Here is a 23,223-nt window from a genome sequence, read left to right as displayed (position 1 = left end):
AGGAAAATGTGCACCTGGAATCTACCCAGAACTTTCACAATGGGCTGAACCAGCTCCTTCAGACTCTGGGAAAGTTCAGACCCATGTTCCCACTCTCTGGCTCGGAACCATCTCAGCTTTGATCTTGTGTGTATTTTATAATGCTGCACACCGCTGCTCTCCTATTGTGGCTCAAGTCAATTGCGTCATTTAAGAAAAGTGCTACAAAAGGTGTGGGGAAAAAAGATATGTGGGGCCATTTTTTGTTCCCTGCTCACCACAACACACACACACACACACACACACACACACACACACACACACAGAGTAATAAAAAAGATTTTAAAAAAAGAAAAGAAAGAGAAGAAGATGGCACATGACAACATATGAGCCATTTTCCCTCAGATGTGCTACTGCAAGGGTGAAATGCTGCCATCATAAGATTTATTAACTCTCAATGACAAGTTATGGGCCTGAAGAGGGGATTTCCCCATGAAATTTTGTGGTTTAGTGTTATGCAGGAAGTAAGACCCTATGAGTTCTAATGGCCACTGAGAGGTGTAAAGATATTTCACCATTCTCACAAGACATGCTCTCAGGAGTTTCACTGAGCAGGCCACTACAATTGTGCAGCAGATGGGTACTTTCCATTGGCATCACAGCTGCTTGGGCACAAATCAAGACTGGGCTTCTGGTTCTTGCCTCAGACTGGAACCCGTCTCAGTCTGCAATGATGTTTCCAACAACATATTTGTTTGGTTCTCTCCATGAGCTCAGCCTGAATCCTACTGATTTGGAAAAATGAGACAGAGCAAGTGGCCCAGCTTGGGAGTGTTTCCTAAGGGCTGATATGACACATAGAAACAGGAGTTTACTTGCCTGGAGGAGCACTGGCACTATAAGGGATCTTTAAACAGATTTGACTTCAGTCTGTTCAGGGCACTGAGATTACGTTCCACAAGTCTCTAGTCACAGCCTCTAAATTGCCCAGTTAACCTGGGCTTAATCCTACCACAGAAAGGAGAAAACCCTCTTGAATCTATTACTTTCTTTAACTCAAATATTTTACCAAAGTGGCTTTTAGTTCCAGTTCCCTGGTTTACAATATCAATTAAGAAATGTTCTGTGTCATTGTTTTCAACAGACACCAGAAGAGATGGAATCTTCACTGGTGACCACTGAACAAATGAAAGAGCTTTATCTGCCATACACCTCTGCTCCTGCAAATGCTCACTAATCTCTAAGGAGCCTGTGGAGCTGTGAAAGGAAGTGCCACAGAGAGCAGGAAACCTCCTCCTCCTTGCTTCATTCACCTTAATCCCATCACAGAGCAGTAACTGAAGGCAGTACACTCCCTGAGTTGGGATTTCTAAGGAAGGTAGCCCTACATCCATAGTATAACCTGGCTCTAATGACTCCTCGGTAAAAAAGCAACAGGAGTTTCTTAGTGGTAGACAGTATTAATCACCATTTCCCATCGGTGCAGCCTATTATGAAGCGATTACAGACTGTTTACAAGGAGGGAGGGAGGGAGGGTGTCATGGGGGTGGTATTTGCTTTGGCAACCATTCATTTCCCAAAATCCCTGGGAACCATATTCCTGCTTTAATTACATGGAAATCTCTGAGGTCAAAGGACTGAGACAAAGTATAATTTCTTTCTCACTTCCTTCTGCCACAATCTCCTGTCTCTACCTTTGTCAGCCAGTGACTGAAAGTGATTCTGTCTGCAAACATCTTTAACCTTCTTTTAGAAGGTGGTTGCTGTCTACTGATGGCACCCTGTTGCCCATGAGGAGACTTTGGAATTTGGATGAGCATTTGGTTTACTCAAGTCCATTTAAGTCTCCTGGTTTTGAGCACAATCTTGTGCTGCTGCTGTCACTTCTCTATTCCTCAATGCAAACATTGTCAGGCAGTTTCTTTGTAGAATAAAATGCCTACAAACAATGCAGGTAGGTTGTGTCATGCCTGGCAAAGTTCCAACAGCTAACCCAAGGCCTACTCAAATTTCAGGAACTTTTCTTAAATCAAATTAACTTTTGCTGAGGTGGACTTCTATCATCAAGCCTAAAGTATAGGGATCAGAGCAATTTAATGATTAGAAATAAACAGAACCAGGGAGATTACAAATCCATTTTACCATTCTTTGGAATTTTAGGGTTGTTGCAATACTGAGTCAAATTGATTTCTCACCCTTCCCATCCCCACATACATTTTCCTTGTTGCAAATATCAAAGCTATCTAGTTTAAAAAAAAAGCACAAAATTTTGTTTTTCCTTCTCCAAATATGAAATATTAAATTTCATATATAAAAACCATATATGAAATATATGAAATATAGTTTGGTATTTGTGAGGTTTGGAAGTAGTAGCATGTACCAGTGCTTGATGGCAGCTTGCTATGACCATTACTCCCTAGGAAGACTCTCCAACTGTGGCACTAGAATTTATTCAGAGTAAAAAACCATTCACTAACCAGAAGTTGTCTTACTAGACACACTGGGAGAAATAAAGGGAGACAGAAATGCTATTTTAATCTCACAGAAGAACAAACAAGACAGGGGTGGCATATAAGATGTCTGAAACAGAGTTTAAATACCATGGTTTAAAACTTGTAAAATACAGGAAAAGGCATGATTCACACACACACTCTTCCTCTGAGATCTCCTGCTGACAGCAGGAGCTGAAGATAGTCAGTACATTGCAGGATTTAGCTCAGACTCTTCCAGCAAAATAAAGGGGATTGAAACTGAAATTTGTAATACGTTTTCTACCACTGCAGGAAAAGCAGAGTGCTGTGCTAACTGCAGGTCCTGCAGAGAGCACCTTGTCTGCAGAGGAAAAAAGTCTGATTGTGAGTAGGTGCAGTGTGCAACATCAGCAACAATTAACTGCAGATGAAAGATTTAATGGATTTTCAAAGTTTCCATCACTCAGGCATAGGGAGGGGCTTTTTTAACATAAACCAGTGACAAATTGCTAGAGAAAACAGAGCCAAAGAAATGGTTTCGTTTTGACATCAGGAGTTAATCGACCCAGCATAATCACACACTTTGGTTATATTTATCTAATATAATTCACTGAGAAAAATTCTTGAGTCAAAATAGCAGGTTTCCAGAGTCAGTCAGGGAGCCTGTTAAATAAATACCACGTTTTGAGGGGAAATATATCAAAAGGAAGTTTCACTTTTTTCAAGAAAAAAGGTCTGAGCCTTGGCATTTTTCTCTCTGCTGTTCAATTCCACAAACATCTGAATTAAGGCAATCTGTTTGCTACCAAAAACTCCCAATGAAACCAGAAAATGAGGGAGTATCCCCAAAAGAAAATAATGGATGCTCAGGCAAGGCACTGCACAAAAAATTTCCCCTTGCATGGCCACCTTCTGATTTTCTGCTCAGGGGAAAATTTTAATGTCAAATTACTGTATTTAGCAGTTGTCTTCACTGCAGCTAGGCCAAACTAGGGATATGAAAAACTTTATAAGATAAAATGGTTTAGTTAAGAAAGAGGCTCCTTTAGACATTATTCTGGCATGGTAAGCTTATGTGCCCTAATGATCAGCTCTCATCGTGTCTGTCTGTGAGTCAAACAAGATATTTTGGAGAAAACCTGAACAGGTCCTGGCAGAATTATTGGAGGGGCTCTAAGAACAACCTTGGTAGAACAGCCTTCACTCCTGCTCTCAGGCACTTGAGCTGGCATGAATACCTCATTTCTGTGTCAGGGGCATATGCCAACTCCAAGTCTCCCAGGCAGAGATACACAACCTCTTTTCAATCAAGCACTTCTTGAGGTAAATTTATGTTCATGAACAACTACCAAATGATGCAAAGAGAGAAAAAGTCCTCTGTAAGTTGTTAATTTAGGAAAGCATTATTCTGAGAGCATGTTTATGGTTGGTTGCTTTCCACTACTTACTCCACTGAAGGGGGATCATTGCTCTTTCATCAGTCCCTGTGCTACCAGCAGCTGAAAGGCACATCCAAAGATACAAACACTCTGTGTGGCCTCTCTTTCTCTTACTCCTTTGGTAAACCTCAGCTTATGACCAACTTCAAATATGGGATTTAGGGTTCTGGTATCTTTAGCTTGGCCATTCTTGTGGTTTTTATGAGTAATAAGTTCTTGTTGAATACAGCAAAGAAGGAAAGTGATCTAGGGCTACATTCAAAGAGTATTTCAAGTTGACATGTTTTTACATAGGTGTTCCCTGAAACTTATATCTTCCACCTTGAACCAGGGAAGTACCTAAAATATTGGACCATTTTTTTTTTTCTGCTGGTAATAAATACAGTCACTTGCACAGAACCTAGGAGCAAGGCAGGTGTAAACTGAACAGATGATTATTTGCAGTGCTTTCTTAGATCTTGTGCAGAACAGAATAACACAGGGAGAGGGATTTTGAAGAGGTTAGAAAAGAGGTATTGCAAGAGGCTTTGAAGGCAGACAAATGGAGAGGGGCAGAGTGCTATCTGGGGGACTGACAAGGATACCAGAGGGGAGTGGAAAACAAGAGAGCTGGCCAAATCAAGTAAGAAAGAGAGTGTGTGACTGATGGTCCAAGGACTTTGTTAAGAGGCAGCCAAGGTCAGGGAGACCTGGAACAAAAGGACCTGGGGAAGACCCCTCCAAAGTGCTGACAAGGAGGGAGAGAGATCAGTAAATGGAAACACTGCTGGGAGCCTTGCCTTGGACCCTGAAGTAAGGATCCAGATGATGTCTAGGTTATTTGAAGAGATGGAAGAAAACTGTTCTGAGGGGAAACTGTGAAAGAGGTTTCTTGAAAAAACAAAGGAAACAAATGATTTTGCCAGAAGGGCTCCTTGAAAATCTTGCCTTTTAGGAATATCTGCTATGAAATGTTTCTCTCTCCTGGACTGCTTCAAAGTGTATTCTGCCTAGGAGGCTCTCTGCAAACCAGCTGTGTCTCTACTTTCACACCTTCTGTGGTTCTGTTCCCGGACACACAGCTGAGGCAAAGACTGGAGGACGGGGCTTATCCCTCAGCCTCGGGGTATTAATCACCCTGCCTGGGCCAGCTTGGTGCCAATGGCAGATAAACACAGCACATTTATCTGTGCTCAGAGGGACTGTTGGATATGACACTAATCTCTTTTGATTTAAAGTTCTTCACACTGTGGAGGAGGTGAGTGCATTTTTTCAAAACTAAGAAACACTCTGCAGACTGGAGGAAACACTGGAGCATCTTAAAACAGGCAAAACATCCAAAACCTCCAGAGAGCTTGAAAAGTTTTCCTGGGCCCTTTCCCAGTGTTTCTCTAATTGTTAATTCCATTTCCCTACTTGGATATCTCTGAGCTACTGCCCCTTCTTAATGCCTACATTTCTAGAGAAAGACTCTTGGGGGTTTTGCACACTTCCTGAAGAAACTAAGCTGAAGAAATAGCTTCATGTACCTTGCAATAAGGTCTTCCCATCATCTCGGTCAATACACTTTCCCTTTGGTAAAAAAATGATAGCTTTTCCTCACCTCCACTCTCTTATCTCAATGGGTTTATTATAATCAAAGGACTGAAACACAATTTTCAACCTCTATTTAATTTTACATTTGATGTGATCCTGCTTGAGAGCTTGTTGCATCAGTAAACACTTGAAAGCCAAGGAGCCTTGACCTAGACTAGGTCCACTGGTCTTTTTTGTTTATGGTGGAGATCCATGTGGTGTGCAAAGGGCTACCTGTAGAGAGGTCTTCTGGCTGACACAGCCTCCTCCCTCAGTAAATGCTGCAGAGGGTTAAATACATAATAAACCCAGTGGGGAAGGAGAAGAGAAGAGAAGAGAGGGCTAGCCAAGCTGTTTCTTGTGCAGTGGTGCCAAACTGGTTATTTATAGCATCCTGGACCAGCATCTGCCATTTTCCCTTTTCTCACTCCCTGTGAGGTGAGAGGCATTTTCACTTTCCCCTGCTCACTCTCTCACAATTTTGGCAGCTCCTCTCCTTGAACTTGACCGAACGCAGCCAACCTCAACACAGCTGTTTGATAAACAGAAACAGGGGCAGCAGGCCGGGCTTTGAAGAGGCTTTTGCAGAGCAATAACTGAAGGTTTGAATAATGGTGCGCAGTTGGCTGAAGGCTCCTCTCATTTGGAAGGACATCAGGCACAAGCAAGAGTTCGTCAACTAATTAACAAAAATGGAGAGGGGAAAGATGCCAAGACAAACAGGGGCTTTTGAAATGGTGCTCACTTTGTGGCCTCTCTTGCAAACATTTGGTTATACACATGCACATACAGTAAAGGATTAGCCTCATACATGTGTTTAAGCAAGTTTGGTATCCTGCTGAGACCTTGAAGGAAGCTCTTGGCCGATCCAGGCAGAAGAGAAAACATGACACAGGTGAGAAAAAATTGGTTTTTACCCAGAAATCAGAACATTCCACACACATTTCTTCTTCCCCATTTTTGTTTCCCTATGTAAAACTTACAGGTACAAAATGGGCTAATAGTATTAGAGAAAATAAAATAAACAAATATTAAAAGTTGAGGAAAAGTCAAACTTCAGTAGAAAAACTATCTACCGTCATTTGCAAAACTCTTGGAAATACAAAAACTGCCAAGAAATTTGCTACCCTACCTGTACATACACACATTCCCCTCCTCTGATGTGTCAAGTGTTCTAGAAAAGGAAACTCCTTCCAACAGGATGGGCAGAGGGAAGAATTGTTATATTTTTAAAATATATTTCTTTATCTGGGCTTTTAGGCATTCAGGATTGCATCATGATGTGGAAAAGTTTTAAGAGGAAAGGCCAGTGCTTTCAAAATGCAACAATACCTGCATTTTAATGCTTCTGAGACATGTATCTCAGAGATCAGTTCTAGTTTGCTAAATTGGCCTTTTGTGTTAGAGGCAGCCTTGGACATCTGGTAGTAGAGGAGTTTCATCCTTGCTTATTTAGACATCATCCCTTCAAGGGGAAAAATAGCTGATGAAACCCAAAGCTCATGTTAAGACATATCACTCCCAAAGCTTATGTTAAGCCATATCACCCTAATGAATGCTTGTTCCTACTCTTGTACATTGCCCAGTCATGTTTTCAGTATCTATGGAAATGGATTTCCATTCTTTCCTTTATAGTGTTTCACACTGATCTGGGAACACCACACCAGAAGATTAATCAGACTGGTGTTTTCCTGTCCACCTGTAATTTTTTCACTCAGGGTGAGGAATGAATTCATGAAGGACCATCAATGACTGCATTTTTTCCTCAGATTCTAGCACAGGCAGAACATTGAGGTTCCATAAGCATCTAGAATTGCCTTCTGTGAGCTCGACAGGGGGAGTTTACACAAGGTGCTTATGAAAGCTTGCAAATAATTTCTAAATTTCAGTGTCAGTGAGTGTTTCTGGCAATAGGTTAACAGGAGTGATAAAGAGGGAAGGCTTGTCTTTCTTCCTCAGGCTGACACAGCATGGTCATTCTCAGTCCCAACTTTCCATCCACACAGACCTGGCCTGGAGTTCTGGCTCCATCACCTGACCAGCCCCAGCTCCTTTGAAGGCCTTTATTTCTGTTCTCACACTGGATCATGCCAGGTCTGTAAGACTCTGTCTATGATGCAAACATTTTACTTGGGACCCAGGTTCCTCTCTGTATCGTGCTAAGTACTTCCCATGCTGAGGAAGCACAGACACATGTGAGTGCACAGCAGGACCTGGGATTAGACTCTGCATGGACGAGAGCTTTGTGTCTAGGCTTTCATTTGCTCCAAGCAGTGATATTCAGGACGTGATCAGACCTTGAAAATGGGTAAGACCCAATGGGATTATGGGAGACTTGCTCTGGCATTGCTTGAACTGGCAGAGAAAATGTGGCATCCACCATCTGCACCAGTGGAACAGTGCCAGGAAAGGGATGGGGGTTTTTAGGTGATACTTAAGAGAAAAACAAAGTTTTATCCCCTTCCAGGCCTCAGCATTGGATGTGAACACAGGCTGTGCTGACAGAAGGCAGCTTTTACTGGCACAACAGGTCATGCAGCTCAGGCCTAACACTGGTAGAAAAGATCTGAATTAATGCCAGCAGCAAAGGTGGTTTTTTGTACAGTCATCTCAAAGGAAGGGAACTGGAGACCGGTGATTTGCTGAGCAGCCCTCAGATGCTAATCACTTTCAGCACTTCTAGGTATGAACTGGATTTAGTCTGTAAGTTTCTGAAGTAAAGCACTCCAAAACCCATTACCCCCTCTCTTCACAGTCCCACCCATAAAGGTCAGCTTGAGGTGCAAACCCGTGTGAGAGACCAAGGTCATGCCTTGCAAGAAGGGGCTGCCACGTCAGTCTCACGACAAGGCTGACAGTGCCATATTCTTACATTTTCTCCTTGGATTTGAGGGTGGACTAGCAAAAAAGGTTAGCTAGGAACTTTCCCTATTTACAGGATTTATCCTCAGGACAAATTGTTTTATCCACAGGATTCTTGTCTGTGAAAACAAGCAAAACTAATGTGTAATTTGTCTCTTTTCTTTCTCCCTGATCCATCAGTCACTGTAGTAGTATAGTAAATGTCTTTTCAGGGATTTGAAAAATTTGGAGCAAATTTTGGGACTGCTTTTATAAGCAATGTTCCCTTTTAAAGCAGGTGCCATACAGTGCAGAATTTTAAATGTGTTTTCTTCTTTATCTTGGCACAAGGAAAATTTGACTCCAGGCACCTACAGAGGTCTTGATCTGCTTTCTTTGCAGTGCATAAAATAACAAACCTTTCAAAATTTCATTTCAAGCTGTGCAAGACCTTCTGCAAGATCCAGTTCCATTGTTGAACCAGGGGGAATTATAATAAATAAACAAGGGAGATGAGAAATTTAGCTGAAGAGGGGGAATTCATGAGCACAAGCATTGGATAGAGCTCTTATCACTTCTGAAATGTGCTGGCCTTTGAACCCTCTCAGCAGGGAAGCAAAGGTGGACATGTGGAGTATACTTCTTCAGAAAGGCGTCTTAGAGAGTCGACAGGTGATTGTCACCTGTGAAAGACAAGTGCAAAAACCCTCACCCATCCCTAAGACATGAGCCGAATATTGGAATTCAGCGCTGTCAAGAGACCAGGCCAAGAACCAGGTTCTCTGTTTATGAGCACAGACAAACAGAAATCAGAGTCATAAAGCCATGAAAATGCAAATAAGAGACTCAGTCTCCATGTGTGACATAGTAGCTGTGAGGCGGTGAAATCTCTGAGCTTTTCACTCTCAAAGTGTTTTGGAACCAACATTGTGCAGCTTCTGCAAAGTCACAAGGTTTGACAAAGGTAGCTGAAATCACACCTGTATTTGTGTCCTTTGCAATGGCTGAGATGGATGTCCTGGTGGCAGAGATTCTAACTTGACTGTGCCTGCCTGTGGGCAGCTCAGGAGCCTGCTGAGAAACACAACAGGGATACAACATCTCGCTGTGTCCTAATGGCAGGACAGGTTCATCTGAAGAGGACAGGCTATAAAATGCTGCTATTGTAGGTAACACCAAAAACTTATGTCCACCACTGCTGAAGCCTTAAGCTCCAAGATAAAATTATTTGGCGTTTCTCTGCCTCCATGAAGGTTATCTAAAACTGCCAAGTGGTAAAGTAACTGTTTGTAGAGGACTGGAAGCATTTGCTGAATGCTGACTCATGGCTTCAGTCCCCTGTTGACAAACACACAACTCTGATTCCTGCTGTGTGAGATGAAAGGAGCAGAGAGATTTACATTCTGGCTACTTCTTTGACAGAGTCAACTAAATATTTGACTGAGTCAACTAAATAATCTAGTACATCTGTGTCTTCTCCTGTGGATACGCCTAAATCATATTAATAAGCCATTATTTTTTGAGTAATCAAAACCAGCTAGCGTCCTCTGTCCCTCACTGACCTCTGTATGAGCACTGATTCCAAATATATGCCCAAATCTCATATAACAAACATGACCAGGCAGTCTTTTGATGTCATTCCTGGCTTATGTAGAGCACAGCACCACAGCAATCCATTTCTAACCACTTTGCATATGATCTATATGCTTTACCCCTATTGCTGATTCTTCTTTGAAATGACCATGTGTGCGTGCAACAAATAATCATGTGGCAGTGACAGAAATATGTTTGCATACCTACCCCAAGGGTCTGATAAATTCTTTTTTTTTTTTTTTAATTGTGGTTTCAAAGTAAACCTACCCCAAGCCCCAATAAGTGGAACAAAAAATATCCTGTGTTATAGGTAACTTCTCCAGTCATCTGGAGACAAATGCAGCAACCCATTGAAACTCATGGAGTGGATGGAACAAAATGACTCACTCTTGGGCTTTGACTAGTCTAGCAGAGATAATGTCATTATTCAAACATGACCAGCACTCCTGTCTAGCAGACGAAGCCTGCGGCATTGGAGTCAGAAGGGCTGGGTTGCTCTCCCAGTTCTGGTGTTGGCTTGCTGCTGGATTCTGGACAAGTCCTTCTTCTCCATTTGGAAAGAAAAGGAAAAAGGAAAATAATAGCATGGGTATGAAGAGTTTGGAAATCATATAAAGTAAGAGGAGCCGAGTGCAACTGCTGCAAAACAGTGTCTATGGAAGCGCTGTGGTATGTTTGCATGGGCCCAGGCCCACGCGCGTGGGCACGGACACAGGCTGACTGCCAGGGAAGGAACTTGCTCATTGCCTTAAATTGGGCCCAAGCTCTTGTCCACGTGCATCTGCACAAGTGGGAATTGTAGATGATGCCTTAGGCTATGGTCCATCCCATCAAGAGTTATTCCAAGTTTAGCCTGTCCCAAACCCAAGCACAGGCATTTTAAGTTTGAGCTGCAGCCAATAGAGTGATGGAGCTATAAGCTATGGGTACTTAGTTCTGTTCTCAAACTGCTCTTTGCCCTATGGCGTGAACTTACTTGGAGTCTGTCTCAGAACATCTGCAGGGGACTCCCTCACACTGGTGGGTTGAAGAAATTGCAGAGCACAAGGGAGAAGTGTTTGCTTGGTGGGAGAGCAGCCAAGGAACCCCAGCCAGCCTGGTACTTCCTGCAGGTGAGCATGGAGAATGTGACTGTAATGTGGGCTGGAGACCCACCAGTTGGCTGTCAGTGGCCAGTGGATCTGTGAAGTGTTAGTCACCCTGCTCCACCATAGGGCTGCTGGCCACAGAAACAGCCAGCCTTAGGCAGGGCCATCCAACCAGCTGTTCAGCAGAGCCAGCTCCTGGAGCAGAGGTTTCCTCAGAGAATAGCCCTGGCTGGGGAAATTTATCTGATTTTTTTTCTCCTCTGGGTAAACACTGAACCTGGGTTTCACTTGAAGGGCTTGCTTCCCATTGAATTTGTTCTATCTTGTGCTTTCCTACAGGAATGACATTGCAAAAGATACCTCCTTCTCCTTTCTCTTAAATGCCTTTCCAGATTTGCACCATCCCAGCCCTACAGGCAGGCTGCCTACTCATGCTTAAAGACACAGTACACAGAAACCAGAATTACAGCTGTGCAGCCCACGCACTCATGTCTGCAGGACAAACATGTGCATCAGTGGAGTACAGGAGGCAATGAAGTTTTTTCCTTCCTTTTTTTTTTTTCTTTCAGGTGCTATATGATGAAATGGAGATATGTAAGAACCACAGGAAGCATTTATTTTAAGTACAAGCTAATGCCATGAATGTTATTTGCATTACATGACAGCCCAATGAACCACAATATGAATAAGGAAAGGAAAAACTAGTGTTTTCATGATGGGTAAATCTCTCTGTTGCTTTCTCATGTTTCATATCAATACCAATTTGCATTCCCTTGCAGACCATTAAGGATGTCAATAGGTGACAGAGAGCATCAGGGAGGGCTCAGAATTGCAAGAGGGCTTGTGGGTAGATGCTGACATATTTCTGGGGGGCAGGAAATGGGTGGGTACAGGAGCTGAAAAAGTAGGTGTTGGTCTGGCTGATATATATTTCCCTTGATGTATAGCTGGTAACTTAAGCCCATCAATGTTAAATCAGTTTTGATATCATGAAAACAATGCTCTCTTTGTTCAGCTGCAAAAGAAAGACAAGCAGGCAGGAAAAAGCAAAGTATTCTAGCACAAATATCCTGCTGGTTATCAGGCAGATAGAGAGAATCAGGCAGAGGATAACCTCTGTTTCAAATGGTCAGTGTCCTGGCAAATATCAGCATGAGTAACTGGAGTTCATCAGCCTGTATTTACAATTGGATACAGAATGCTCTACCCAGACATGAAGTATTATCTTGCATTAAACTCTCAACCACCTGAGCACCTCAAGTGAAGTGTGATTAAGTGTCCTGCTGACCAGCTGCTCCTTCCAGCTGGGAGTAGCCTGCTTTTCAGCAGTGGGTAAAAATCACTTCTATATAATGTCAAGTTGGCATCCTGCCAGGAAATAACCTTTCCCTCTTTTTGCTCAGTGAGTCACGGTCCCTCTCACAGCATCTATGACTGGGAGGTTCACTTGGTCTCATCTGAAAGTTGCTGCCTCCCAGACATGGTCTGGGAATATCACCAGTTTGGTCATTAACTCCTACTGTCACTTCCTAGGATTTCCTTGGGAGATTGCCTTGATTGTCTGCTCACACTTTTCTTCAGCTTCACTCAGGCAGTGCCTGCAGAGGGGATGTGGAGATCTGAAGCTGGAGATCTGTAAGGAGAATGGAAGGTGAGCTATGAGTAGCCACCAACTTTGCTATCTAGCCCACAGCAGGAGGCAATTAGGAAGGCCCAAAGGTACCTTCATGATGTCACAAAAAAACACCCTGGAAGGTGACTTTGTTGTGTACAGGACAGGCAAGTAAAAAGTGACCTCTCGAAAGATGTATTGAACAACAATCCCTTGTTCACTCCCTACAAATAAAAGACCACCCACAGAGAAAGAGAAGTCATAATTTTCATTAACCAGAGGGCTGGTTTAGTCTCTACTGTTTAAATTGGATGACAATTTCTCCTGCACCCTAAATTACAGAGAGGATGTAACTTCTGGATTAACTGGGTTCTGACATCCCCACCCCATTGCTCACCCCTTCCCTCCTGGCAAGGATGACAGCAACAAGCACCACCCAACTCCTGCACTGAGGGTTATCCGATACAGGGAACTTCGGTGGCTGTGTGAACGTGGTTTCTCTGGTATGAGAGAAGAGGCCCATTTAGATCCAAGCCAGAGTCAACATGACTCATTGGCTCATACATCCTTCACTGCAGGGCTCAGGAGGTCACTGCAGGTTCAAGTCTCACACTGGGACTTGGAATGGTACTTCACACTGTGGGGAAGGGAGGGGAGATGCTGAGCTCCTGGAGGTGCTTCCTACTGCAGGAGAGAGAGATTTTAATCTGAGATCCCTGCTGGCAACTCTTCCAAAAGTGAATTAATTACACCAGGGCAAGTACATCCCTGGTGGGGGCTCCTTTATCTTCAATGTGTCCTTCATGGGGCTGATTCTGCTGTTATTTTGAAGGAGTACTGTGTGCTATTTCTTGGTTTTTGTTGTTGTTGGTTTGGGGTTCTTTATTATTTTTTTGCTTTTTTGGGTGACCTGGTCTTCTGGCTCATGTCCACTCTGGCAGCCAAACAGGTTCCAGCAGCCAGAGGTGTGTGTGTTTGCATGAGCCCTTGCAGAGTGGCTGCACAAGTTTCTGGCCTTGCTAAATTGGGACTTTGTTGCTTTGCAGACCTCTTTCTTTCACCTTTCTCCTAGGACTGGAGGAGTGGGGAAAGGGGTATACAGACCATCTGTCTTTGCATTTCCCAGCCATGTAAACCCCTAACACAGAATAGGTGATTGGAGAGCTACATCTGTGCCCCCTTCCCTGCAACTCTAGCTCTTCGCTTCTTTTCCACTACCTATCCTGATTTTACCATTGCTCCCTCTTTCCAAAGAAATGCATGAAGGTGCAGCAGCTCTGGGGCAACTGTTCCCAAACAGCTACAGTTCTGCAGGGGATAAGGGCTCATCAGGTAGACTCTTCCCTGCTGTTATTTCAAAGATCTTGCTGAAGCTTGGTTAAATGGTCTTTTGCAGAGTGATGACAGCTGAGAAATGCACAGAAAAGATGGAGAATTTTCTCAGCAAGTTCTGATGGTTTAAGCTCCTTTTTCTTGATGAAGCAGAAGGAAGCATTCATCCCTCTAGGTCAGCTTGGCTGGCAGTAAAACACAGTCAACTATCGGTGAAACCCAGGACTGTGTACAAGGAAGGGATGAAAGTCCTCATTTCTGAGCAAAAGGGGTGACAAATTGAATGGTGAGGTGAATGTCAGTGTTGTCTTATCACAGCTGGAATAACTCTGCTTTGGGAAAGGGGTCTCCATGGAGTTAATTCCAAAAGGTTTGCAACACCTGGTCTTAGAGCAACATCTAAAAACGAGAATAGAGGCTGTCAGAATCTCTATTTGTAGAAATATGCTGAAATATGAAACAATTTTCCTTACAGGCACAACATCTGGGTGTAGAGTAACCAGTAAAAAGTATCCAAACCTCAGCTCCTGCTGCTTCTCCCTCCCAAGTGGCCCCTTTTATCTGTCCTCTCAAAATGAATCCCAGAGAAGTTTTTCCATGACCACTTTGAATTTTCTTACATACTCTTTTTCAAGCAAGCAGGAGTTACCATTCACTCCATTTGTCAATCACCCACTAATAATATTGAATCTGTCCACTGATCAAAATTGACAGAGGGTGGAAAGAAGTATTGTGTTCCTGCTATTATTGGGAAAATAGGCAACTAGGGTGAAAATAAACCTTCTGAAGGGAAAAATTACAGCAGGGAAAACATTATTTTTAAACACCAGAAACTCCAGCCAAATAACATTATGCCTCAGAGTCCATGTCAATAGTTTCTGCTCTTCACACGACTGATAGTTTCTGAAGCAGTTTCACAGCAGATTTGTCTGGCTGCTGCCTGACTCTCAGTCCTCATTTTCCTCTTAAGAATCATTCTTGCAGGACCATGGGAACAGAAACAGTTCAAGAGAACAATCCAAGGGACTACCACTTTGGGACAGACCTCATGACAGTAACTGGACTGTCAGTTCATTTCAAAGGGCAAAAAAGTGGGTCAAAGTCATCATTTGAATGAGTTTGCAAGTTTGCAAGGACTACAAGTTTGCATTGTTTGTCAGTGTCCACAGATGATGCTGACTGGAGATTTTTAGTCTCCCTTTTAAACCATTACAGCTGAGGTCAGAGGTGGAACATGAAGGTGTTAGTGCAAAAAGACCCCTTGGCAGGATTTTGCCAGACCTGTTTTCCTGTCTGATTCACCACAGGATGGATGAAGGGGGATCTTCAGTGAGACTTGCTCTCATAGAGTTAATGTATTTTGCAAGGAAAGCTGCCATCTCTCAAGGTCATTTTATCTCTTCGTTACATGAATTCTAGGAAAGCAAAGATTCTTTCCAAGTAAGTTGCTGGTTTATCCAAGTGATGGTGTTACAGAAATTGTTGTATAGGATCCAGGTTTTTCCAGGGTATAGTGAGTGTGTGTGGTGTTTAGATTTAGGCTGTGTGCTGCCAAGCTACTGACTCCCTTTTTTCTTCCTTTTTTTCCTCATCCCACCCTCTCTTCCCTAAGTCACAAGCCTAAGAAAAACAAATAAGAATAATAAATAAACAGATGAAAGAGGAAACAATCCCAAACCTGTTATCACAGAGGCAGTTTCTGTCCAGATCGTGCTAGTTTCGCAGCGCGCCTTGGAATTGTCAATTCTCATTACTTTTCAGGGCTGAGTGCAGGAGAAGAGAATTTCAATCTCTGCTTTCCAGAATCAAACCCTCTGTTTAATGCAGTAGGGAAAGTTGAGATGAAATATAGGTCTCAGGGGACTTTTCCTGTGTGAAAGCTTATTACAGCTGTAACAAAACCTTCTAATCGGAACAGATTCTGTTACATGCATGATATTCTGGTCTTGGGCAGAGTGGGGGGATATGAGAAAAAGATGACAAAAAGCTTTAAAAGCCATTAAATGACAACTGCATTTATTCCCTGCCTCCTCCTCCTCACTGCTTTCATTTGCTGTTTACATAGAATGTTTTATTTTCTGCATTTTCTGGGGGTCTTGTAATATTTGTAGGAGTTTTGCTGGGTCAGGTTGTTGAATGACATTTTGCATTTACAAACTTGGAATCACCTGCCCGAATGGAAAACTGTTTAGTGGTGTTTGAAACACAGAATCCATATTACTTTAGCAAGAGAGCCTAGTGGGCTATCTAAACACAATATTCAGTTACAGCTGAAGACAGGGAGCCACTTAAAATGTGTCACGATGTCCAATGTAATAATAAAGTTGTAGACAGAATAAACCCAAAGGCACAATTCCCGCCCAAAGTAAAGTGTCTCTGGGCCTATGCTGGTGATATAAATGGCTTCACTAAGCAATTGAGAAAAAAAATTAGTGCCAGCCTCTAATGCAGACACATCCAAGTTGTTTTCCTCTGGTTTGCTTCAATGAATTATATTGGCTGTAAAAGAGACACAGAGAAATTGTGAAGGAAAAAAGAAAAATATGTAAGAAGATGAAGTACCTTGCTATTCTGCATTGTACTACCTCAGTTTCTTTTTCCTTGTGGTGTTCTAACAGGTCAAATCCACCTCACCATTTCCTTTGGGCATTTAGGGCATCCTGTGGGGGCTCTGCAGCAGGGTGGTTCACAGATCAGAAATAACATCTCTTCAGTTAGGAAAGCATGGAAATGAATTGTGTCATGCAGAGACTCATTTTAAGATTTGAGAAAAGAGCTGTGAGACAGACCCTAGGGTTCTGTGTACCTCCCTGCCCATGATTTGCTAGAAAAGGCTGTGCATACTTTTGCTTGATAGCGGTGAAGTATCTACACTTACCTGGGACAAGCACAATGCAGTACTCAACACCAGTGATGTCAAACCGTGCTGAACTGTAGGTAGATGAGGAGCAATGAAAAGATGTTTCTGGCCTCTTAAGATTTCGATTCCCACCAGATTCTACTCCTTTGTCTGTTGTAGGGTCTTCTGAGTATGGATCATCTCCTGTTTCATATGTCTGTTAGTTGGCATGACATGAGGAAAGACTGGGAAGCTCCCTCTCCAAGGGCTACTGTGATACTACTAAAATAAAAGCAGCGAGTGCCCTGGTGTTCTGAGACAATTCTGAAATTATGATGATGATCCAGGAAAGAGATCAAAATTCATCTTATCCTCTCTGCTACTCATGTGAAACACTGTCAGTGCACTGAGGATTGAAGGAAGCAATCTCATTTGCCTTCATCTCTCCCATGGATAGGTGCCCTTTTTCTCTCTTCTCCTTCCCCCTAAGAAATATAGGGTAAGGACAGTAAAATTATAAAGCAGCCTATAAAGGTGCTTCATGCTGTGAAATGCAACTCAGATAATGAATGTTTCCAGCCCAGCCAGAGCATTCTCTGAGGGATATTTTTATCTCCACAGTGCCAGAGATTAACTGTACATTTGTCTTAATGGTATCACCCTTTAGTGTTAATGGAAGCTATGTGTGTAAATCCCTGACCATCCAAATGAGAATACACGTTGAATGATCACAATAAATCAAAGTAAATGGAAGACCCCTGCAGAACAAATTCATCTCCAGAGTAACTCCTGAGGCTTTTAGAAAGCTTGTGCCAAGCAGGCACAGCAAGAACAAACACAGCATATCATGTCACCTGCTTTATGATTTCAGAGTACTCATAATGATAATACTCCCAGTTTGAGCACAGCAATTTACTCTTTTGAAATTATTTTCAAAGGAAAAACACCACTGGATTTGGTAATCTTGGGATCTCTATAGTATTTGGAGAAATGGACCCAGTGATTCTTTCCATTCTATTTTAATCTCAAAAATGAGAATGAAGGTCTGAAAAAAAGTGATCACACTAGAAAAGGGAAAATACATTTATTTTCAACTGCTTAGACCATTTTGGACTGATGAAATTTTGTGAAAATGGGTCCATTTTAAACACAACAGTTATTAAATTCTCAGCAACAAATCCAATTCCCTTTTCCAAGAAATACAGGCAAGAGAGACATAGAAGAATAAAGAGACATAATGTTCTTCTGTGTGTGAAGTAGAAACAAATATCACACAGTATAATATATTAGTCTTTTGTGCTTCACTTAGGCACTATGGAAATGAAAGACAGACAAATCATTGTCCTTTTATAATTTGCAGATTTTTTTTAGGTGAAGAACAATAACTTAAAGGGCACTGATGAAAACAGGGATGAGTACAAGACAGGAATGGAGTTTCTTATTCCAAAAGAGCCTGCAACTATCCATATGCAGAGACAACCTAGAATTATATTTCAGATTTCATCAGCAACTGTGTTTGTGAAAAAATACATTAATTCCCATTGCTTGTATTTCTGAAGAAGAACTTCTTGAGCAGAAAAATGAGAAGAGGGACAGTGATTAATTTTGATGGCTTTCATTGTGAAATAGAGGATAATGCAGAAGGGACGACAGAGAAGATTATTAACTAAAAAGTAGAAATATTAGTAGTTAGGTTGTTTGATGAGGGCACAGAAAATGTTCTCTTAGGAAAAAATTACTCTGAAGTCCTCCTTCATAGCAAGACTGCTCCCCTTCAGTCTTGCTACATCACTTGTCCTTGAGGACTTCTGGGCCTTATAGGTGACAAAGTCAATGCAAATCAATATCTTTCCCCTGTTAGGTGGAAGCACCCTTAAAAAAATTCCTTATTTCAGCTTTGCAAGGAAGTATGAAAAAAATCCACCTCTCAATGTCTCCATCCAAGGTCTCTTGAACCTCATACATTAGATATAGCACAGACTACTAGGGAGTTTGGAAATCACCACCCAAGTACCTGTTTAAGAATATAGCGTCTTTATGCTGGATAGGTCTCATCTGGAATAATACATTAGGAAATAGAAGTATGTGAAAGGCAACAAAGAAAATTCAGGCTATAACCCACTACACAGATTCTCTTTCCAACTCTATATGTGGACTGGAGATTTGCAGGCTGATGAAGGTGAATAGCTCCCTCCCAAACTTTCACTTTCCCTGTATGCATACTTTCTTTCAAAGACTTTTCTTTTGATTGATGGGAAGAGTGCTTAGAAAAAAATTCTCCAGTTTCATATCTAGCTTTTTCTTCAGCTGTCCTCCAATGTAACTCTAAAATTAATTTGGTTGCTAACTGCTTAGAAAGATTTTGGCCATTTTCCATCCCTGGGGTTTCTCCATTCTTGTTTCTTTGAGAACTTGTATGGGCTTTGTACATTTAAATCCTTCTTGTTTTGTGTAGAAACTGTTTATGCATTTCCTTATTTTCCTAGACAAATCTCAGCCACCAAGTGACCATGACTCCCTGATTCCTGAAAAAATGTGAAGTTGCTATCAAGAGCAAGAGGAAACACTTCAGCAGTTTCAAACAATACTCTCTGGGTTGTATCACTGCAGAAGTGGAACAAGCCAATGAGTTAAGATCTACATCTTAAACACACCCATGTTGCAAAATGTTAAAATTCGACCCCCTACTCTGAGTTAAATAGAAGTATCTGGAACTCAAAATATGTTGAAATTTTGGAGTTGTTTCCATCCTCTTTCTCTACTTTCTGGAAGAAACCAAGATTGAAAGCTCAAGAGCCAACAGCCAGAAAGGGCAGCTCTTGGCTGAAGAGACAGTCAGGAAGCACTGAATTTGTTGAGATTAATTAAATTTCCGACCTGTTCCAGCAACAATGAGAGGATCACATAAGTCAGCTGGGAACTTGATGGAGGCCTGCATCTAAACAGAAAGAGGTTGTGCTGGAAATTCAGCTAGGCAAGAGCTGCTCATGTCCACCCATGACTCCAGTGGTTTTGAACTTAAAAAAATGGACTTACACAAAGCTCTTTTCTGAAAACCCCAAGACCACGGGGACTTAGCTGGGGGAGTAAACAAATGGGGCTTTTTGTTTCCCGAGGAGGGCATGCAGCTAAAAGGCAGCTCTCCCATCCTGCCCTCCCCCTTAGAGCTGCCAGCCCCACCTGTTAGGAGGCAGGAGTAACCAGAGAGATGAACAGCACAGCGGTATTTTTGCAGGGTGAAAGCACCGGGTCAGCTGGAGGCTGCTGAAACCCAATATCGAGTTGTGGCTGCAGACAGGCACCGTGCGAGGCTTGGGGGAGGAGGGTGCTGAAGGATGCATGGAGGGAAAGCAGGGCAGTCCCAAAGGAGGCAGAACTTTGCTTGGGAGACTTCTGTTTCCCTTTGGTGCCTCTGAAACTGAATAGTGGGGATTGTTGATTAAATGTGTGAGCTAGGGCTGGTTGCAGGGGGAGGATAAGGGGAAGTGGTGGGCCAGGGCCAGGGGCAGTAGGAACAGCACTCACAGGAACAAAGAGCACATGTGTGCACAGGCACTGTGTGCCCAGTTCCCAGGGGAAGGGGGTCACTCAGAGGTATCTATTTCATTCATTCACCTGCTTCTCTCTCCTTTTGTGCACAGTAAACAGAAAACATTTTAGACTTCCCCCTTCCTAGCTCTCCTGGTACCGCCAGCGCTGGACCAGCACATTTATTCCAGAGAAACTTATTGTCCAACCATGACAGAGTTTCCCCCATGTCTCTCATGCAGTCAGAAACTTGCTGCTGAAGGGGCTGCTTGGGGAATAAACACCTGCAAGGAGCCACAGCTGTGGCGTGAGCTGCTCTCCTAATGCTCTGTTTAGGATTACAGCACTCCAGAGTATCACATTACCCCAGTGGCTGCACTGAAACCTGGTATTAATTCACATTAGCAAGGATCAGATTTAGCATGTTGGGAGGGGGAGGACTGTTATTATTGTTTCTAAAACTGCTGGAGCAAACTCCTAGGATTGGTCTTTCATTAATACTGGCAATGGCCAGAGAAGCTTCTTTGTTCTTCCACACCCCTGGCCACTCACCCTGTCTCCTCTTGCATGAATGCCTCTAAACACAGCTGCTTGTTTCCATGATGGGGTTACTTGCTTATTTTTATTTTTGGTGTACCAAAGTTAGTAACTTTCAAAGCAAAGTTCTGGATTTTGTGGGATTTCTTTGGTTTGCAGAAGTCTTCCAATACTGGGAGGAGATTCCAGTGTGGAATTGTCCATGCCCATGATAGATTATCCAAAGATTGGAAAAAAGGAAAGATGGTCTAAGCACTAAGAACAGTGAAACTCTGGGAGGGATTTGCTCAAAGAGGGCATGGAGTCTTCATTGCCAGGTAATTTTGAGCATATCTGTTGAGTTGATCTTATTTTGTCTTTCGGTAGGGACATTCCACTTGCCCTTCAACGTGTCTTTCAACCTGCTTTTTTGATGCAGCCATTATAAGGGTGTGGTGGAGTTACTTTTCTTCCTTGCTTTCCCTACCCACACTGTCCCTCCTTTACTGAGTGCTGCTGAAGCTGTTTCTGTTTGAGAAGTGTAGGCATTCCCCAGGCTTATGGGTGGCACCTAGAGTGCTGTGCTTAGCTGTCCCTGGAAGACCTCATGATATAATCCTGGTATTTTTCCAAACCAAGGGCTATTTCATGTATGTATAATTGACCCCTGATTTCAGATGCTGCTTCTTGAAGCCAAGGTTACATAATCATCAGTAGCAAAAACCACTGTTCAGTACAGATAGGGTTAAATATCACTGGAATGCCCACAGAGAGCTTTGGGACACATGAAAAAGGAAGTGAAAAAAGTGTTTCACCTGAAGCTTTCCTTCAGAGGCTACAAATCTCACCCATGTTTGTTAATTTCATTTGCAGTTTCAGAGTTATCTTGAAATATTATTATTAGCTGTGCTACCAAATTCAGAAAAGTAACAATGTTTAGCTAGAGAGGGGTGGACCCAAACAATAAGGCCAGAGATGGGGCATGTGCTGTGCACAGTGCCAGGATGAAGAACAAAGATTAGTACATCATCTACTGACTACTGTGTGACATTTCTTTGTGTAGAGCACAGAATAGTTCTGGCATTTGTTAAAGTGTCAGCCTTCTGCACAGAAATCTTGTACAGATCATCCAGATTTGTAAAGCTAAAAGAGGACATCTGAATACCAGGTTTCACCTCCTGTACAAACACAGCTCTTCAAATTTCAGTTTATTACATGTCTATTGAATTTTTTGTTCCAGAAAAACAAAAACAGTCAGGAGATGGGAAATCAAGTGCTTTTTGTGGTGCTTTACTCCAGTTAAGCTGGTGAGTTCTGATTCCCTTCCCATGCTGCCCCAGGGTGATCCTATGCTATCCTGATGGGAATGGTACACACTGCAGAGGATAGTCCATCTTCAGAGAACTTGCTGGCACCTCAAGATCAGCACCCTGCAAGACTGACATCCATCTCATATATACCACAGTGTCCCTCTCAGATGGCAAACTTCATAGGCATCTTAGTCATCAATGAGCTTGGGATCATATTTAGTGGGTCCCCGTGTTGGCCTGTCAGACTCTGGTTCCTTCTAGTATCAGTAAAGAAGCTACTCCTGTATGCTATGGCAACTATCATGGCCAGTCTGGATATAGCTCTTGATTTTTATTCCTCTGCTGGGTTTCCTGAGCCATACATGCGTCTCCTGCTGATGCTTTGTTTTTAGGCTTATTGCTTTCTCCTGTGCTCTGACACCCAAGTTTATTAAAGTTCACTTTGTTTTCCCTGGAGGAAAAAGAAACAGGAAAAAGAAAATCCTGTCGTCAATGTACACATGTTTTTCTGAGGGCTTTCAGCATTACTGCACTGTTGTGTGTGTAAGTTGAAGGCAAGGCTCTGCTGAACAGGTTTATCTCTCCAGCATGTTATCACTCTCTGGACAACATGACTTCATACAGGGTGGAATTAATGGGCTTGTGATGGAGTCACAGTGCAGCTTCTCAAAGGCCAGTCTGTCTGGGAAACTCCAGGTATTTCTGACAAACCCTTGCAGTAATTAGGTGACTCCATGGAAATCCAGGGACTTAGAGAACTCGTTGGTGTGTTCTTCTAACCTGTGTTTGGATACATCCAAAAATTCATGCCTACTTCTTGTCTCTGCAGATCTAGGAGTCTGAGCACAATGAGTGTTTGGACAGCAAGGATGAAGCAACCCAGGAGGCTTAGTCATTAGTGGGGACTATTTTCTTTCAGACAACATCAAACAGAAGAGGGTGTTGAGCTGTCCTGCCTGTGGATCTCGATGAGTTTGTGAGAACAGAAAGTATCCCCATGGCAGGTGGGGAGGCTCCGCAGAGAGCGCTGAGGGAGCTTTTCTGACCAGACATAACCACAGCTCCAGTTACTCCTGATCATTTAGGATCACTTGGCATTTTCTGCAAGAAGAGAAGATGTC

The 23,223-nt window shown here is 42.7% G+C and overlaps 1 long non-coding RNA gene across 2 annotated transcripts; it reads left to right on the top strand.

Annotated features, from left to right (window-relative positions):
* The first annotated feature begins 7,590 nt into the window (after positions 1-7,590).
* On the top strand, positions 7,591-17,011 carry LOC135309459 (uncharacterized). 2 transcript variants are annotated; one of them, XR_010369723.1, is made up of 5 exons: positions 7,591-7,751; positions 7,911-8,126; positions 10,870-10,989; positions 11,535-11,684; positions 12,499-12,810. It is a non-coding gene; the product is annotated as an uncharacterized LOC135309459 (long non-coding RNA). The 2 variants fall into 2 exon arrangements; XR_010369724.1 differs by lacking the exons at positions 10,870-10,989; positions 11,535-11,684; positions 12,499-12,810 and adding an exon at positions 16,929-17,011.
* Positions 17,012-23,223: the final 6,212 nt, after the last annotated feature.

This window comes from Passer domesticus, chromosome 10 (assembly GCF_036417665.1).
Source record: "Passer domesticus isolate bPasDom1 chromosome 10, bPasDom1.hap1, whole genome shotgun sequence".
Classification (NCBI taxonomy): domain Eukaryota; kingdom Metazoa; phylum Chordata; class Aves; order Passeriformes; family Passeridae; genus Passer; species Passer domesticus.
The sequence above is the reverse complement of the archived record's forward strand: the minus strand, read 5'-3'. Positions and strand labels throughout refer to the sequence as shown.